The sequence below is a fragment of the Pleurodeles waltl genome, chromosome 2_1 (genome assembly GCF_031143425.1).
Source record: "Pleurodeles waltl isolate 20211129_DDA chromosome 2_1, aPleWal1.hap1.20221129, whole genome shotgun sequence".
In the NCBI taxonomy this organism is placed as follows: domain Eukaryota; kingdom Metazoa; phylum Chordata; class Amphibia; order Caudata; family Salamandridae; genus Pleurodeles; species Pleurodeles waltl.
Window position 1 is genome coordinate 337,906,640 of NC_090438.1, and position 17,831 is coordinate 337,924,470.

The 17,831-nt window shown below is 41.9% G+C and overlaps 1 long non-coding RNA gene across 2 annotated transcripts; it reads right to left on the reverse strand.

Moving 5' to 3' along the window:
- Positions 1-1,240: 1,240 nt before the first annotated feature.
- On the reverse strand, positions 1,241-15,449 carry LOC138258824 (uncharacterized). Of its 2 annotated transcripts, none has more exons than XR_011198585.1 (3): positions 15,221-15,449; positions 5,169-5,285; positions 1,241-1,394 (listed from the first exon to the last, which is right to left on the reverse strand). It is a non-coding gene; the product is annotated as an uncharacterized lncRNA (long non-coding RNA). The 2 variants fall into 2 exon arrangements; XR_011198586.1 differs by lacking the exon at positions 15,221-15,449 and adding an exon at positions 14,548-14,600.
- Positions 15,450-17,831: the final 2,382 nt, after the last annotated feature.

Here is a 17,831-nt window from a genome sequence, read left to right on the forward strand (position 1 = left end):
TAACATGCAGTGCTGTGAAGCACAGTGGAGTGGCACAGAGTAGAGTTGAATAGTATTGTGTGGAGTGGGGCACAGCGGACTGGCATGGCGTGGCATAGAGTGAATTAGCACACAATGAAGTGGCATAGAGTAGGGTGTGATAGAATAAAGTAGGATAGAGTTGAGTATCATACAGTAGATTTGCACTATGGAGCAGTGTAGAAGGGAATGGCATGGAGTGGAGTGGCATAGAGTGGAATAGCGTAGAGTGGAGAGGGTTAGAGTGGAGTGGCATACAGAGGAGTGGTATAAAGTGGACTGGTGTAAAGTTGAGTGGGGAGATTGGAGTGACATGGAGTGGAACAGCATTAGAGAAGAGTGGTATAGCATAGAGTGGAGTGTCATATATCAGAGTGGCATAGAGTGGAGTGGCATAGAGTTGAATACTGTGGAGTGGAGAGGTGTGGAGTTGAGTGGCATAGAGTTTAGTGGCATAGAGTGGAATAGCATAGTGTGGAGTGGCATAGAATGGAGTGGCATAAAGTGAAGTAGCGCAGAGATGAATGTTGTAGAGTAGAATAGTGTAGAACGGAGCAGCATAAAATGGAGAGGTATAGAGTGGAGTGGTGTAGAATGGAATAACAGAGTGGAGTGGCATAAAGTGGAGTAAAGTAGATTGGAGTGACATAGAGTGGAGTAGTGTAGAGTAGAATAGCATAGAGGGGAATAGTGTTCAGTGTCATGGAGTCCAGTAGCATAGAACAGAGTGGTGTGCAGCTGAGTGCTATAGAGTGGAGTGGCATTAAGTCAAATATCATTGCGTGTAGTGGTTTAAACAAGAGTAGCCTAGAGTAGAGTGGCACAGAATGAAGTGGCATTAAGTGGAGTGAAGTAAAGTGGAATAATGTACAGTGTTGTGGCATGCAGTGTTGTGGTGTATAGTGGAGTAGTGTTCAGTGGAATGGTTTAGAATGGAATGGCATACAGTGGATTGGCACTACCATACACATTACCTTAGTTACAGATGCCAGAGTCATATACTATATCTACCCTGCACATTTCCTCCATTACTGATTATTGAGATGCACACTGTACCGCCACAGCACATTCCCTGCACTTATCTTCTCTTAAAGATGTTGGAGTCATAGACCATACGTACCCTGCAGATTCCTTCAGTTATAGATGTGACAGCCACAGACTGCACATACTCTGCGCATCTTGTATGATATACATGTCAGAGTCACAAACTGTACATACCTTGCACATCCCCTCCATTGCAGAAGTCAGAGTTGCATCATGTTCTGCTGATCTGGAAGGAGACCATTGAGTTTTGAATTGACAACTCTCTATCACAGGCTATGTTTTTTAGGAGGGATTCAGACAGTCCTTGAATGCAGTCAGAACAGCATTGCTCCCTGTTGGCAAAAATGCATATTTTGGTTTAACATAAAACAGATCTCAGCATTATTTCCAGAGCAGACATTGTTCTGCAGAAGAAGGAGTTGGGCAAACTGGTACACACAGAAGAAACAAGGGCTCAGTGTGTTAACATAGCTTTACATAAATGTTTTTCATCAAATGCCATTTTTAAGTAGAAAGAAAACTTCCATTTGAAGATTTAATGAATGGGTTGTCACACCTATCCAATCCCACCATGATGCCTACTCAATGATATTCTGCCAATGATTTTTAACTCGCATGCTCTGTATGCCCTTTTACAATTGATTTGCATATATGTTCTATTATGTGTTTTTAAAAACCAAGTTGTCCCTCTCCGAAGGGTATTCTAGCATTTACCAGGTGTGTGTGCTTGCCCCTGCCCATGGTAAGTTGTTTAATTGAAAAGCTAGGTCTTCAGCTACTTGTAAAGATTTCGGTTCTGATAAGGAGTAGGAGACTGCACGCTGTAGGAGTTATGTAAGAAAAGGCCCATCTTCTTAATCTCGTTCTGTGTATTTCTGGGATGTGTTGTAGGATTCCTGTTGAGGTGTCTGTGTGGTTAGTGGAAAGAAATGGGACTACTCAGGCATGTGTGGCCTGAGGTTGTAGTGCCTTAAATATGTGTGTGTGGAGCCTGAAATGAGTGTGTCTGTGTATCGGGATCCAGTGAAGCTCCCTGAGGCGTGGTTTGATATGAGTTCTGTATGGAAGGTTGAAGAAGAGTCTGGCTGCTGAGTTCTGGAAGATTTCTAGTCTTCTAGTGAGTTGCTAGGTGATCCCAGCATTACGGGTGTTGCTGTAGTCCACCTTGCTGGTGACATGGTCATGAGCGACAGTTTTTCTAGGGTTTCTTGGGACCGATTTGAAGATCTTCCTCTGCATCTTCAGATGTGGAAGCAGGATGCAGTGATGGTGCTGACTTGCCCCATCATGTGCTCTTTGCTGTTGATATTCCAAGCTTCCCGGCTTGGGTGCTGTGTATAGGTCCTAGTCCATCCACCAGCTAAAGTCCCATGGTGGGGTGTTCTTGCCAAATATCACTACTTCTGTTTTGTCAGTTTTGAGCTTGAGGCAGTTGGCTTTGATACAGTTAGCCACTTTGGTCATGCAGACGGGAAACATGTTTCTTATATTGGGGATCTTGTTCAAGAGGGAAAGTATGAATTACATGACATCAGTTTTGGAGACCATGTTTATGTTGTGTGAGTTGATCAGATGGATCATGTATGCATTGAAGAGGGTGGACTTGTGCAATCAAATTTGAGGCACTCAGCAGATGAGTTTGCAGGCTTCCAAAGAGTAGGACTCCAGGTTGACAGCATGTGTTAAATTTTTTCAAAAGGAACAGACCCTGCAGAGAGCTGGTCCTTAGATGTTGATCGTGTGCAGGTGCCTCATGAGGATGGGATCTGAGACTATGTGTAATCCTTTAGAGAGGTCCAACAGGATGAGGGCTGACATGTCTTCTTTCTTAAGGATCATGTGGATGTTATCTGTGGTGGCCATGATTGCTGTTTCAGTGCTGTGGTTGGACATAAATCTGGATTCCATGGCATCAAGGTACTGGTGGTTGCTGAGGGGTCAGTAAGGCAGTGGTTGATTATTTTCTCTAAGACCTTTGGTGGGTATGGTAAGAGGGAGATGAGTTAATAGTTTGGACCCATGGCTGGGTAGGTAGATGGTTTCTTGAGCAAGAGCATGACAGTGGCATGTTTCCAGGTGTCCAGGAACGTGGCTGGGCCAATGGAAGCATAAAGGATGTGTGTTAGTGCTTCACTGACCAGTAGGGCTCCTTTGGTAAAAGTACTTTGGGTGCAAGAGTCAGATGTGGACACTGAGAGGGTGGTTTTAATGGTTGCAGTTCTTTCTTCGGTCATGACGTTTAGTAGCAATGGTGAGAGGGTTTGTTGAAGAATTGAGGTTGCTATATATGAAGGTGATTCTGTTAGAGCAGAATTCTGAGCTCTTGTTGCAAATGTCTTGTGAGGGGGCATGCTTATGGGATAGCAGGAAGGGCAGTGAAATCTTTGAATTTGATGAGCATTTCCTTGCTGATGTTCCATTGGCCTGAGATCCTTTATGTACCAACCTGGCTGTCGTTGGGCTCCTGCTGTTGGGTTCCACTTGAGGGGTGCTAGGGTGTCTGTGCATGCAGCAACACAGCTGTTGAGGTTCTTGATGCTTTCATAAAGTTACTGATGTGCTCAGGCTGGAGTGTGGATGGGGACGAAGGTGACTCTTCTTCTATGTTATATTTCTGTCTGTTGTGGGTAGTTCCAGTGGTGGTAGGTCTGTGGTGGTATGAGATCGGTATGATGAATTTGAAAAGAGCATGGTCTGTCCAGCTCTTAGTTGCGGCCTTACCAACTAATATATTGATGATTGGGAAGAAAATAGGGTACAATAGGTGTCTGGTAGTGTGGGTGGGTTTGTTAAAGTTCTAAGTGAGGCCAAAGATTCTGATGTTTTCTAAAAAGGTCTATAGAGTTTGGGTTAGTGTGGTTTTACTTCTACCACAATTTCACCCTCCCTTTGTTTCTTTCCTGTTATAGATTGTTTGCAAATTATCACTTTAAAAACCTGCAGGCAATAGAATTGGGGTTGGCAGGTTAAGGTATTTGTACTGTTGTGTAGACATTTTAGTTACAACTCCATGCACATTATTTTAACATACTAGGCCTGTCGCTGTGCACTTTATTGTAGATATATTTTATTCGGCTTTGCTTTATTATTGTTACAGTAGCTGCTTTTATGGTCTTGTTTTATTTTCTATCTATCTAACTGTTTTTACCTCGGCCAGCACTCTGTTCTCAAACAAGACATTCTTGCTCACTCTATGCTTATTCAAAGGCTGCAGCAAGATAGGTTGCCGGTGAACGTGGTATAAGTTTAGTCTCTGACATTCGTAGAAAACATATATCCTTACGTAGGGACATTTTCTCAGAACATCAACTGTTTTATTATAAAAACACTTCCCTGTCCCTTACACGTTAGAGGGAGAGTCCTCCTAGAGAACCACGACCATATGTTGATTGCTGATTGCTTCGCTACAGCTGCTTTTGCAGATTCCAGGGCTTTGCTCAGGTATGGGGGATGATGTCTTCCCAGGAGAACCTGAAGGGCAGATTAGAGTTTAACATGCTGTGTTCTATTATAGCTTAGGTAGGAATTAGTGCATTGACTGTAGTGGCAATATGGTAGCGTTATTTCTTTGCTTCACTCTCCTTGTCATGATATTAATCTTGTCATGCTGTATCATTCTGGTTATTGCAGCTCACACTTTGCTATCTAAGATGCAGTCGCTTTATTAAAAACTTATTGAAACACTCACTGCCTCTGTTTGTCATTGTAAAAATGAGACTAATGTAACTGAGAGAAGCAGATGAGACCTGAGTGACCACGGCTTCCCTGAGAAACCAGTTATGTCATGAGCTCGGCTGCCCAATCATCCCTGCCCTTGGGAAGAGATGAGGCACTGCTAGTTACCCGGAGCAGAACCTGGATTGGAGCGACAGGTGTCACCTATAGTGGGTCAGACTCAGTTTCCCACACTCGACATCCAGTAGTCTCATTATAATAATGAGAGCCTACACGACAGTACCAGACAGCACATATTAGCCAGTCACATTTGTACCATGTAGAGAAGGTCATTCTGGAGATCAGCCAGGAAGCTTACAGCCAACCCATAAATGGCTGAAATTTTGGCAATGGGAATCACATGTTACAGGTATGTGGGAAGTAACACTTACCAACTGTGTTGTTCTCTAGGCCTTTGGCACAGTGAGTGGCATCAGGAGGACATTGCTTGAAGATACCTGAGCAACTACTGTCGTGGACAGTGACACAATGCTCACAAAGTAGGCAATCTGCAGAAAAAAAATAATACAATGTAGATTTCTATGTGTAATTTATTTTTCATTTCAAAAGAGCAGAACAAATGTAAAGAACAGACACAAGTCTGGTTTTCGACTTAGACTCTTAAATTTAAATTGTTTTAGGAATGAGGAGAAGGAAAGATAGTCTTAGTGCTCAATGATGCAAAATACAACGCAAAATAATAGGTGGACAGAGGATGGGATTTAATGTGGCAGAGAATTCCATTTTTTGGAGAGCAGAAAAATTGGGTAATCTAAACATGTAAGGAGGCATGGAGGAGAGCGGAGTACCAAAGATAAGCTGAAACGGAAGCAGAATGAAGATTGCAACTGACAGACAGAGATACTTAGAGACAAGTGAAAACAACAGTGCAAAGTTAATAACATTTGATGCAACATAGAGGAACAACCAAAGTCATGCTCTGCTTTTTGTTAAAGTGAGAGAGCAGAACATTGTCAGAGCTACTAAGATGTGGCACTGTTTCACTCTTTTCCCTCTACTGGAGCACTTTGGACTGCCTTTTGCCAGGCACACTTCACTTGCACCATAGTGCTATGTTACGTAATTGTTATTTGCAGTGCGCACAATACCCTGGAAGGGTATCCTGGCACATGTGAAGGAGAGAGTACTGGCCTGCCTGGGACCTAATAGAAAAGAAATAACTATTTATTTTTGCATTTAAGGACAGAGCTGGAAGCTCTGATGTGGTGGGGGAGATCTTTCTAATTTTTGGACAAAGGTAGGAGAAAGGCCTGACCTCCCACTCTGGTTAAGCAGCTACATTTGTGAACAGGAGGCTGGAAAAGCGAAGGTATCTGGCTGGGGAGACGAAGTGGATGTGTCTGTTGAGGTAAGCTGGGAATTGGTGGTAAAGTACATTGGAGTTGTGTGAGGTGCTTGAAAAGGGCATGTTTGTGGATTGAAAGCCAGTGGAGGTCTTTGATGTGGTTAGATAGATAAGGGTACGTGATATGGGCTTTCGTGAGTGTATTACTATTATTACAATAATCTATTACTTGGAGATTATTGGTGAGTTGGGCTTTAATGCTGACGTATTGCATAGTTGAGCCTTCTGGTGACAAGGGCTTGCATGACAGATCTTTTAGTGTTGACAGGAGCATGTGAAGACTTTTCTGGGCATTTTAAGGGTGCAGAAGCAGGCGATAGAGCTGACTATGGGAATTTGGCTGTCAATCATTTGACCCAGGTTTCTGGTAGCATTTAATAAATGGGGAGTAAGATAAAGAATGATCAGTGAACAACCGGAGAGAAATGTCTTAGCCAACTAGGATCACTTCTGTTTTGAGACTGAGGTGAGTTTTATTTCACCCAGTGTGCTACAATGCATGTGCAGCTAATGAAGTTTATTTGGGTGGTAGCAGCATCTTTTGTTAGGGAAAGGATGAGCTGAGTGTTAGCTGCATAGGAGATGTTGTTGAATTCATGGGAGCTATTGATGCTGGTGAAGGAGGGTCTCTAGGTGCTGAAGAGAGTAGAGTTCAGGGAGGAGGCTTGAGGGATGCTGCAGATCAGTTTAGAGACATCAGGCAAGTAGAAGGGTATGCTTATCATTTGAGAGCACCCTGCGAAGAAAATGTTGATCCATAGAAATGCTAGGCCAGAAAGTGCAGCCTCATAGAGGCATTAGATGAGTATTGGGTGAGAGACAATGTTGAATGATGCAATCATATCTGACTGCTGCTAACTCTCTTTTGTCCATGATGAGGGGAATGTTGTTGGTGGCAGCAATGAGGCCAGCTAGTGTGATATATTTTGGATTGGGTCCAGGTAGCTGTTTGAGTTGAGGTAGTTGTCTAGTCTTGTGTTGTTCAGCTTCTCCACAACCTTGGCTGTGTAGGGGGGGGGAGGAGAAGGGCCTGTCGATGGTCAAGTTTACAGGGCCCATTTATGGTTTTTTGAGGAGCAATAGGATGGTGGGTTGTTTCCAGGAGTCTGGACAAGTGGGAAAGGAGAGTGAGGTGTTAAGGAGGGGTATGAGGACTATGCAGATGGAGTCAAGTCCTTTGGAAAATATGTAGTATGGATACGGGTCCAATGGGTCTCCTGGTTGACTGAAGTGCATGGTGTTAGCGGTTTTCATTTCTGAGATGTCTGGCAAACAAGCTAGTGCTGTTTCTGAGGTGATTCTCTCTGCAGAGTTATGGGCTTCAAGAGTAGAGTGGTCTTACTGGGAGCTAAAGAAATGCAATGAAAATAATATTTCTAAAGCACACTACTATCCTAAGGTGCTCTAGGTGCTAAACTCAGCAAAAGGGCGGCCACAAAGACACAGAGAAAGTAAAGATAGAAATATTGTTTACAAAGCCAGGCTTTTGGGGCATTTGTAAAATCTAACACTTGAGTCTCTTTCTTGAGGTAGGGTGGGGAGGGAGTTCCATAGTCTGGTAATAAATGTCACAAAACTCCTCCCACTCCAAGAGGATTTTCGTAAATTTAGGGACTATTGGGTTGAAGGTCACAGAATAGTGCAGTGATCTAGGTGAAATATGCCAGTGAAAGCTTTGTCTGAGATATTTGTGGCCTATGGCTTGGAGTGCCTTAAAGGTGATACAAAGAGACTTGAATTCATTGTGCTTATGGACCGTAAGCTTTTGAAGGTGAGTGAGTGCGGAGGACACCGGCTTGTGTCTAAGAATGCCAAGAAGAAGGTGAGCAGCAGCATTTTTTAGAATATGTATTTTGCTAAGGCATCTTTTTTGAACGTTTGTAAAAATGGTGTTACATTAATCGATTCTTGACAGAGAGATAAGCTGGTACAATATCCATTCACCTGGAATGAAATTAACAACGCAGGTATATAGTCCCAAAGATCTCAAAGTTACGGTCATCAAATATCGGTTATGTATAACATCCTAATATTCTCCTCAAAGGCCTATTCAAACTAATGCTGTGCAAACAATAAGCTTGCATTATAGGAGCTCACCTAATAGCCAGTCAAATGTATGTGCCTGATTATGACCTTGGCGGATGAGATGCTCTGTCCCAAACATGACGGATATCCTGTCAGCCGTTTTACAAGTTCCACAGAATATAATGAAACTTGTAATACGTGGTGGAATATCAATCACATTTGTGATGGAGTATCCCATCTGCCAAGGTCGTAATCAGACCCTAATGTGTCTTGCTAGAAATATCATACCAGCTTATCTGCCTTACATTTACGGATCTTGATCGTTCCTTATCATTAATATCCTTTACTCTTTTTATACTTTTTTTCTTCTTTTCTTTTGGGAAATATAGTGGTGAGTGTCAATCATCAATTAATTACCAAACTCCAATCTATGTTTGTATTTTTCTTTTGACACAAGTTTGATCCTCTTGGAATTTTACAGTGTTTAAATGTTTTCAATTGTGGTGATTAGGTCAGCCTGACCTAGGTGATGGTTTTGCTATATGCCTGACTTGGGAGTAAATAAAAGCTAGTGTAACTGTATTGTAGCCCTGATGAAGTCTGCTGGTGTACTTCCAGCATAAATGAAATTCAAATTGGCTAGAAAACGTCAAAGACTTCTGAAAAGTTATATGAAAATAAAGTATTTTGGTGGAACTTTCAAAACGGAACTATTATTATTTTATGAGTGCTTGAAATTTTGTTTATGTTCTGGACTTGTTCCTACAGAAGAAGAATTAGTGGCTGTTAGACCTGCAGGATTAGGGTGGTCATCCCTCAACATTTTGCCTGCCTGCCTCCCTCCATTTTTCTGATACTGTTTTTGCTGGTTTTAGGACTTTGCACACTTTACAAGTGCTAACCAGTGATTAAGTGCATGTGCTGTCTCCCATCAACATGGTAACATTGGTTCCTATCCGATTGGCATATTTAATTTACTCGTAAGTCCCTAGTAAAGTGCACTACATCTGCCCAGAGCCGGTAAATTAAATGTTACTAGTGGGGCTGCAGCACTGATTGTGCCACCCACATACGTAGCCCCTTAACTTTGTCTCAGGCCTGCCATTGCAAGGCCTGTGTGTGCCGTTTCACTGCCACTTCGACTTAGCATTTAAAACAACTTGCCAAGCCTTAAATTCCCCTTTTACTACATATAAGTCACCCCTAAGGTAGGCCCTAGGTAACCCATAGGGCAGGGTAGAGTGTAAGGAAAAGGCAGGACATGTACATATGTGTTTTACATGTCCTAGTAGTAAAATAATCACACATTTGTATTCAATTACTGTGAGGCCTGCTCCTCTTATAGACTAGCATTATCACTGCCCTCATATACTTTTTAGTGGTAGATTCTGATCTGGAAGGGGTGGCCATGTCATATTTAGTATGGCCAAAATGGTAAAAGAAAAATCCTACTTACTGGTGAAGTTGGATTTAATATTACTGTTTTAAAAAATGCCACTTTAAGAAAGTGGGCATTTCTCAGCACCTACTACCATCTGTGCCTGGTCTGTGCTTGTTGACAGCTTCCCTTGTGCGTTCCACACAGAAAGCCATAAAAACAGGACACTCAGTCACATCTGCATTCAGATGCATCCTGAATTGATCTCCCTGGGCAGGAAGGGCTGAGGGCCTTTCTCTTACATTTCAAAAGCCAGTGGACTGCCCTAATGCAAAGAACGTATAACACCCCACAGGGATTTTGGCAGATAGGACTGGGTTGAAAGGGAAACTTATGCACTTCAAAACCACTCTTTGAAGTCTTCCCCACTTCAAACACATTTTTGGGTATATGAAATGGGCTACTAACTCCACCAAATCAGACATTTCTGGATCTACACCTGAACTCTGTCAGAGGAGCTGCCTGGCTGCCCAAAGATTGCATCTGGACAGCTTTGTTGAGAAGGACTGCTGCTCTGCTGTTGCCCTGCTGCCCTGCTGGCCACCGACTTTACTGGAAGTACTTTGCCTTCCCCAAAAGTGCTCTCCAAGGGCTTGGATTGAGCTTGCCTCCTGTTCTGAAATCTCAGGGCCAACAAAGACTTCACCAGCTAGCTTTTATCTAGTTTTCTGACTTTAGCTACACCAGGAATTACTTCAGTGACGCCATCACCGACGCCGCAGCCTGCTCTCACTCCCGAGGACATCGCTTCATGCAACAACCGGAACCTGCAACGCAAGTTCAACATTGCCACCACACCACTGACTTCATGCAGAGTCATTGCAACACTGCGAAATCGACATATCACATCTTGGCCGAGTGGCTACATCGACGGGTCACAAAGAGCCAACGCATCATCTGTGACACTGCACCAGCTCCCCCTGCAACCAGAAGGAACTGACCTTCGCCTCCCCCTGCCTCCAATGCAGAACCAATGCCGCATCTCTCTGAATGCCGAAAGGGACTGACACCGCCGTGGCCCCAGCGACGCCCCATCTCCACAACTCTATGTGACGTCTTTTCTTCTTCATTTTCAAAAGGTACTGCACCTGGGGATCCATGCAACTCTTTGACCGGCACCTGTGGTGTCAGATTATTGGGAACTAATCTTTCAACAGTGCCACAATGGCCCCAGTTGGAGCTATTGTATTTCTAAACGGTTTGGTGGGATTTAATTTAGCTTGTGTATGTTGGAATTTCATTGTTTTGACCTTATTTTATTCAGATAAATATCATCTACTTTTGTAAACCTGTGTGGTGTATTTTTTGTGGTGTTTTCACTGTGTTACTGTATGAATTATTGCACAAATACTTTTCACATTGCCTTCGGAGTGAAGCCTGCCTGCTCTGTGCCAAGTTACCAGAGGGTGAGCACAGGATCATTTAGGTTGTGTTGGGACTTACCCTGACTAGGATTGTGGTCCTTCCATGGACAAAAGTGTATACCTCTACCAATAGGAGACCCAATTTCTAACAGTGGCTCTCATCCATTTTGAACGCCCCTTGCTAATTGCATTTAATTGATTGTGTTCTCAGAATACTTAGTGTGTGTGCCGCACCACCCAGCCACCTTCATTTGTTTAATTCATTCCTCTGAGTATTTGGTATAGGAGTTTAGGTTTAGATAATTAGGTGAATTTGTCAGTAACAACAATAACGTTTTGAATTTAAAAATCACAGAAATTTACCAGTTACAATTAGCAGCGCTAACTATAACTTGGCTCCCACCATGCACTGCCTATGATCTCACATATGACATCACTGATGGCATGTTCCATGTTCTATGTTCCATGACATAATATATGACATCACTGATGATATCTGATGATACCTCTTGGATGAGGACATCATCTAAAGTTTGTTTTCCAGTATGTTGCTACATAAATTGCTATGGCATTACAATAGCACAGTTCACATCAACCAGAAATACATGGGAAGCCCTCTTTAAGTACGTTGTTCACTCTGTATACAACTATTGAGAAAAAGACAAAATAGCGAATTCTAATCCCAAACCAAATGTCCTACTGTAGATACTGCATGAAACCCCTGACACCGACTGAACGGTCACCCACGCCCTCATTAGTAGCAGACTGGACTACTGCAATGATCTCTACGTGGGAACAACAGCTAAGCTCCAGAGGAAACAACAGCGCATCCAGAACGCCTCAGCACGACTCATCCTCAACCTCTCTCGCCACAAACACATCTCAGCCCACCTCAGAGATCTACACTGGCTCCCTGTCAACAAAAGGATCACCTCCAAACTCCTGATACACGCTCACAAGGCTCTCCATGACACCAGACCTGCCTACCTCAACGAGCGTCTCAACTTCCACATCCCGACACGCCAGCCCCACTCCACCACACTCGCGACCGTCCCCTGCATCCACCGTACCACAACGGCAGATCCTTCTCCCACTTTGCCGCCAAAACCTGGAACTCCCTCCCTATTGACTTACGTCTGACCCAGGACCTCCTAACCTTCAGGAAGCGCCTCAAGACCTGGCTCTTCAAGCAGTAGCATCCCCCCAGCGCCTTGAGACCCTACAGAGTGAGAAGCGCACTCAACAAATTACTGATTGATTGATTGATTGATTGGACCTATATTAGTAAAGTTAGTACTGTATATGTAGTGTTTACTCAATTGAGAGAATTCATTCTTAGCACACTGTTTGTAAACAGTGTAACATTCATGAGAAATGCACTACTGCTTATTAAAATATATCTGCTAAGCGCAGTGTACACTCTATGCAACAATTGTCAAAAAAGACACTATTTACTTACAATAACCGCATTTGACGATGGTAAAGATCGAACTACCTGTGCACTTCCTACTATGGTGAAAGCTTTACAAATAGCCCATCGTCTAAAGCAAAAGGAGTGCATGTACATACATTAGTAGTTAATGCAATCAGTCCTGTATCTTATGCAGAAAATGTCATGCTGACACACTCCTGTCTAATAACTGGTCTGTTTACAAATGCTACTATCTACTACAAAGAATCTTACTCCTATTGAAAACGTTTTGCTAAACCAAAGATTTGTGTAGAACATAATGAACACAACTCAACAGTAACCTGCACACAGAGTTACTCTTCAGTAGAAACATTTATAATGTGGTCAATACCTCCACACACCTATGGTGCACTAGGAACAGTTGTGTTTTGTAAACCCTTACACCCATCAACTGGCCCCAAGCTGTAAAAAGGTATATAGAAAAGTAATATTGAAGTTACACACTACTACGTAAACTATAAAACAAACTAACATTCATTAGGTGACATTTTCAGTGATGTCATCAGTGCTGTCATGTATGATGTCATAGAATATGTCATGAGTGATGTCATATGTTAGGTTGGAAGCAGTGCATGGCAGGGCACAAGCTATAGTTAGTGCTGCTAACTTTCTGTGTTTTTTAGTTCAAACTTTTAATATGGTCACTGACAAATTCACCTAAGTATAATGTTACTCTAGCCTTTGGTTATTTAAGTGATTTCCTAAGAGTTTTGTTTAAAAAAAAACATAGATCTTTTAAACACACCTAACAATAATGATACTTTAACTTTTGTTTTTTTCAGTGAATTTCTAGTTTTTTTTTTAACATAAAGTAATACTTAATTACCATACATAAATGTAACCCCTCACAGAGCATACACTTTTAGGTTGAGTTGGGCCACAAGCCTCATGTTCCTTGAAGCGTAAGAATATATAGGTCCAGGTATTGGTATGGATTTTCTTTCATACTTCACAAGAGTAACTCAGCCATCTTAGCGAATAGCTTTTTTAATTGAAGAGCTCAACTCAGGAAAATAATTATACCACTAGGCTAAATGAGGCAATGGTATAGATTTTACAGCAAAGGCAATCCGTATAATCTGGTTCATGTTTCAGAAACGTCCAATATGTATAGTTCATCTCCATTAAAGATTATTAGCAACAGTTCAGTGCTAACTGCCTGATATAGTATTGTGGAACCAGCTGTTTCCGGGTGTGTCTTGACACTGCAGGCACAGATGGCCTATCCAATGGCTAGTTACAATAGCTGCTTGCTAGCACTCAAATATACATGTCTCTAGGTCCTGCAATGAAGTCTGCTTACACCCATGTCATTTCAAGATAGAGCTGGCAAAAGTTCCTTGAAAGCGTGCAAGCTGTGGCCACCCAGCAGAAAACTACTGGACCAGTTGAAACTAGATGTCTTACCAGCTTGATACTTTGAAACATCTGTGCTATGTCTGAAAAGTACAGAAAGCCAATTGAACAAAGGTAGCATATGCTGCATTAGAGAAGCCCGACAACAATTTGATCTGGCGATTTTTTATTTTACTCATGGAGAAAAAAGACAAATAGTGAAAAAAAGTATTTCTCATGAACATATGTAGGTGTGTATATCTTCTTATTTTAAGTTGGAACTCAAAAACTGATTTCCTGGAATAGTGACATTGTCACAGGTTTCCAGCAGTATTCTTGGATACTTTTGTGAGTGCTTAAAATTCAAATCCTAAAAAAAAGAAACTGCACAAATGCAGCTTCTAAATGTACTCCTACATATATATAATTTCTAAGTTAATTGGGCTCACTGTTTTAAAGCGAAAATGTGCTAACAGAATGTTTCAAGAATGGGAAAAAAATATTAAATGAAGACAAGAAAGTTCCTTATTCAGAGATGGCAGTGTGGAAAGACAGCATCTCTTTTGTTTCGACCACTTGCTAATCAGTTTAGGTACATTCCAATAGTGCAAATATCCAACACTTTATGTTGTGCAGATTTTCCTTCTACAGAGAAACTGCTAATTATACATGTTTACTGCACTGTAAATCTAAAGTAAGACAAGTGTATTTCCTTCTGTGATACACTGAGGACAATGGAGCACAAAGTAGGATGAGGGTTCTGTCAACTTACCGAATTTGTTCTTTTTATGTGGGCAGCAGCCGACTTCCATCCTACGGTCAACTTTTATGCAAAAATAAGTTAGTGATCATCTTATGGTAACCATGACAACAGGTACGCTGAGTCTTCCATTGCACTTGGTACAATGTTTGAGATCATTATTGAAAACACAATCCTGATAATGTTAATAAAGATTTGCATTCATTAATAAACTGGTACTTGATTTCAATGAGGTTGTTAGACTGCCTTGTCACAGTGAACTAGCAGGAATGGTCCCTGGGTACAGTTACTGCAACTCAAAATCTTAGCAAGAGTAATATGGCAGTCCCTCAGTAAAGTGTGACATCCTCTGAAGACTACAAGTCATTGAGGCAAGTTTAGGGTATAGCTTACTCTAGAGTACAATGGTGAACCTAGAGAGCACTATATGTTACGTTATGGGAAACATCCATAGCAATTGAAGGGTGTTTAAAACTGAGCTAAAGAAGGAAACATACAGGAAACGACAGAGACAAAGGAAACATGGCAATGATCTGAAAGTAGGAACAGACAGCTGAGGATATTTCTCCTCACAGCAGATTTCCGACAGAATTAAGCATCATCCCGATCACTACTTTTTTAATATCTATGTACACCTTTGCGTGTTGACAAAATTCAAGCCTATAGAAGGTTCTGGCAATCTTACCTCCAGTTATCAGTGTCTGGAACATGACAGCAGCTGCAGGGATGGCCCGCATGGTGCTAACAGATTAAGAAGTAGGGTGATGGAGTCTCTGCACCGGAGCACTTGCTAGGGTCGTTGATACATCTCGTGCTCAGGACATACCTTTTTTGCTATCACAGAAGGGGTGGGCCCATACACATGAGCTCTGTACACTGTAAGCAAACAACGTGATGTGGCTGAACCTTTCATTTGTAACTGTCCTTCTCTGGTTGCTGGGATCAGCCCTAAAACGTGCTGATATAAATGGTAGGATATGATGTAATGCAAATGTATTGAGTAAATACCAAAGTGTCCTGAGAAATGATTATGAGTGCAGGGCTAAATTCCAATTCATTAGCATAATTATGATTCCTTAGCATAATCATAATAATGAATCATATGTAAGTTATTCCTGAAATAATTACCTTAGGGAGAGGTACTTATAGGGTAAGTACCACACCTCTGACACATTTTGGCTTATGAATGCTTAAATGTGTGGAGAAGAAGCATGAAGGATTTGGTGGGGTAAATATTGCATTTTCATGCTTTTCCACAGTACTTAGGGCTAAAACCTAGATAAGGTATATTTACCACACCCAGGAAAAACTTCACTTTGGAGAATTACCTTTTACAGGGTGCAGTAAATACGACATCCCAGTCCATTCCACATGTGATTGGGGCCTACGTTTTATGCTGATGTGCTGCATATGTTAATTTATATTTGTATATTATCTCATTCATACATAGATAATTTTTGCTGTATCACTACAGAAAGCTTAAGCTGTCTGATGCAGACAGTATTGCAACCATTACTTTAGTATATACTTAGGGTAAGCTTTGGGCTTGGTCTTGCTCATGATTGGATGGCTTTCTTATTTATTTCAATTCCCCAGTCCTGAACCATTGGCTTTTGCTGTAATCATTACATATCAATAAAATAATTGCTCATGACTCATTTTTTATATTTTACCCTCTCCCGTTCATCCCTCACCCCCGGCCCTTAAATTAACCTTAAAAAAGAGGTTGTCAGACAGTGAGTGTGTTCCCTGGTTGTCAATGGCTGCAGTCCCAGGGGGGCTAAAATGCTTCAGCAAAGAAGTTTAAATGAAGATCGCATGGAAGGGCTGCTTTCTTTCTTTGTAACATTTCCAGGTTGTCTTCAATTACAACAGACTTGAAGTTCATACAAAACTATAGGAACGTAATCCGAAGTGTTATTGGGGCTGGGGTTGAGTGTGGTGGCAGGGTCAAAGAAGTAGCTAAGAAGACAAGTTAAACATCCTGTGATTCTGGGCAAATCACTTATTCTCCTTTGTTTAACAAACTGAAGGTGACCTTGAGTAATGTTATTGGTGCTCATGTAACATGGAGAGGTGCCGGTATCCACTTTCCATCTCACCCCCAAGGTGGTGCCTGGTAAGAATCTAAACCTCTCTTTCCCTCCCACTAAAAGCAAATCTACAAAAATTCATCCATAGCTAGCTGTCCTTCACCCATAGCTACATTGTTCGGCAGATAGTGCTGCATGCTTCATGTGTGGTGGGCCCGGACCTACGGTCAGACATTGCCCGCCTGTGTGTGTAGATCTTGCCTTGTACTGGGGGTACTGCCTGCCTCCCATACTATACATACTTACTAATCTTCTAGGCTTGTGAATGCCTATAACGAATATCCAGATTAGAAAACGAATTTCCCATTAGTATGTGAATGTCACCTAGAGACAAAAACTGAGGGTGCGAGGAGATGGCACAGTGATGACAGCATACATATGCACCACAGTGGACCTCGTGGTTATGGAGCTTTGGCATGACTAAAGAAATTTGAGTTAAGGAAAACCAAAAACAACATTGCAATTGACATTTGGACACACCTTGCAGGCAGCCATAGGCAAACTGTCCTTTGAACAGCACAGGGGCATATTGGATTGCCTAAGTGAACCAGACCCTGAACTAGCTGGTGTACTGATGACAGACTGGAGGAAATGGTACTGATCCTTAGAGAAAAAGGAACTGTCTGATATCAGGATTCAGACAATGTCTTGCACACTGATTTAACTGCCATGGTACAGGATGCTGCAAGGATGATTCTGGAGACCAAAAACTCTTGCACGCCATGGGAATCAGATTGCGCTGTGCAATACCTGCAAGGTTGCATGTGGAGCTCAGGCGAAAACCAAAATACTTCATAGACCTCACAACTGCATTGAACTTTGCTAAGGGGCGTCACTGAGCAGGAGATGAGGCAACCTGCCAGGTCTCATAATTGCTGGCCAGGAATATAAAACCAGGCAAAATGCAACAATTGTCATTGAATAAAGCTTCCAATACACTGCACTCCATTGATTAAAGCTTCCAATACACTGCAATACATATAGGACTAAATCAGACATCTAGGTGAAATGTTTAAGTTGATAATATAGCAGTTATTGAGTTCTGGCATGTGCTATTTTAAGAACATATAAATATAAAGGTGTGTGAACTTTGTGTTTTTGCTTTTGCATAATTATGTGAAATTACATCTAAATGACTCAACATTATATGTAATTCTGCGAAATGTAAATCCGTAATTTCCTGATACATTTTAGCGTGAAATT